Raw genomic sequence first — 2,500 nt, 5'->3', positions numbered from 1 at the left:
GTGGGGGGGGGAGAGGGGGTGCCGGACCACCACCCCCTAAAGAGCATTAGAGATTTTACAGATATGCTACCAGTAGACGTTAAAATGTCTGAAACGGGGACACTTTTTCCAAACAAGCAAATCCCACACCGAGGGTGCGCAGGTGCCGATGGTGGTCGAGGCATGTGCCCGCAACAAGGGCCAACGTGAGCCGATGGTGGTCGAGGCAACCGCCCGCACCAGCTCGAGGCATGTGCCCACACCAAGGCCCGGCATGTATCGATGGTGTTCGACGTAGGGGCAATCTTCTGCTGATGGTGGTCGAGGCAAGAGCCCGCACCAAGGGCCAGCGTGTGCCCATGGTGCTCGAGGCAACCGTCCGCACCAGGGCCCAACGTGTGCCGATGGTGGTCGAGGCAACCGCCCGCACCAGGGCCCAGCGTGTGCCGATGGTGCTCGAGGCAACCGCCCGCACCAAGGGCCGGCTTGTGCCGATGGTGTTCGAGGCAACCGCCCGCACCAGGGCCCAGCGTGTGCCGATGGTGGTCGAGGCAACCGCCAGCACCAGGGCCCAGCGTGTGCCGATGGTGGTCGAGGCAAGCGCCCGCACCAGGGCCCAGCGTGTGCCGATGGTGGTCGAGGCAAGCGCCCTCACCAAGGCCGAGCGTGTGCCGATGGTGGTCGAGGCAACCGCCCGCACCAGGGCCCAGCGTGTGCCGATGGTGGTCGAGGCAACCGCCCGCACCAGGGCCCAACGTGTGCCGATGGTGGTCGAGGCAAGCGCCCGCACCAAGGCCGAGCGTGTGCCGATGGTGGTCGAGGCAAGCGCCCGCACCAGGGCGCAGCGTGTGCCGATGGTGGTCGAGGCAAGCGCCCTCACCAAGGCCGAGCGTGTGCCGATGGTGGTCGAGGCAACCGGCCGCACCAAGGGCCGGCGTGTGCCGATGGTGTTCGAGGCAACCGCCCGCACCAGGGCCCAGCGTGTGCCGATGGTGGTCGAGCCAGGAGCCCGCACCAAGGGCCGGCTTGTGTCGATGGTGTTCGGGGCAACCGCCCGTACCAGGGCCCAGCGTGTGCCGATGGTGCTGGGGGCAAGCGCCCGCACCAGGGCCCAGCGTGTGCCGATGGTGCTGGGGGCAAGCGCCCGCCCCAGGGCCCAGCGTGTGCCGATGGTTATCGGGGCAATCGGCCGCACCAGGGCCCAGGGTCTGCCGATGGTGCTCGAGGCAACCGCCCGCACCAAGGCTCAGCATGTGCCGATTGTGATCGAGGCAACAACCCACACCAGGGCCCAGCTTGTGCCGATGGCGGTCGAGGCAAGTGCCCGTACCGAAGGGCAGCCTATGCCGATGATGGTCGATGCATGTGCCATCACCATGCGTCATCATGTGCCATTGATGGTCGAGGCCTTGGCCGAAGTTCGATTTTGAGCCACGGTGCCCATGCTTGGCTCCAGCATGTGCTGGTGCCGCATTTTTTTCACTCGGGACAGCATCGCCGGAGCATCGCCGGAGCATCGCCGGAGTACCGCCGGAGAACCTGACCGGCGGCATTGGGGTTCCGGCGATTGGGAGGGGGGCCGGGGGGGTGTGCGCACATGATGTGCGATGGGTGCTGGTACTTGGCCTTGTGTTGGCCCCCTATCCCTCATCAAACCTCTGAGAATTCACACCCCCTTAAAGAGCATTTGAGATTTTACAGGTTTGCTACCAGTAGCCGTTAAAGTGTCTGAAATGGGGACACTTTTTTCAAACGGTCACAAAATCTTCTCTACTTCGAGTTTTTAGCTGAATTTTTTTGTGCATGCCAACAAAAATAGAAGGATCATGCCTACAAAATTTGGGGCCAAAAATCCTTATAAAAAAATTTTAAAAAATCCCGAACCGCAAAAAGTTTCGAAAATCGTGAAAAATAGAAAACGAGTCATCTTCCAACGAAACTTCACGTGAAGGCTTAGGGGACCATTGTATGAATTTACAAGCCATAAAAATGGCATTGGCACGGCAGAAATTTGAAGATGTGCCTAAACCCACCAGGGCCCAGCGTGTGCCGATGGTGCTCGAGGCAAGCGCCCGCACCAGGGCCCAGCGTGTGCCGATGGTGGTCGAGGCAACCGCCCGCACCAGGGCCGATAGTGTGCCGATGGTGCTCGAGGCAACCTGTCGCACCAGGGCCCAGCGTGTGCCGATGGTGATCGAGGCAACCTGCCGCACCAGGGCCCAGCGTGTGCCGATGGTGGTCGAGGCAAGTTCCCGCACCAGCGCCCAGCGTGTGCCGATGGTGCTCGAGGCAACCGACCGCACCAGGGCCCAGCGTGTGCCGATGGTGCTCGAGGCAACCTGCCGCACCAGGGCCCAGCGTCTGCCGATGGTGCTCGAGGCAACCTGCCGCACCAGGGCCCAGCGTCTGCCGATGGTGCTCGAGGCAAGCGCCCGCACCAGGGCCCAGCGTGTGCCGATGGTGGTCGAGGCAAGCGCCCGCACCAGGGCCCAGCGTGTGCCGATGGTGGTCGAGGCAACCG

This window comes from Durio zibethinus, unplaced genomic scaffold (genome assembly GCF_047325235.1).
Source record: "Durio zibethinus cultivar Kanyao isolate XHJ-2024 unplaced genomic scaffold, ASM4732523v1 HiC_scaffold_387, whole genome shotgun sequence".
NCBI classification, from domain to species: domain Eukaryota; kingdom Viridiplantae; phylum Streptophyta; class Magnoliopsida; order Malvales; family Malvaceae; genus Durio; species Durio zibethinus.
Note: the sequence above shows the minus strand (reverse complement) of the source record.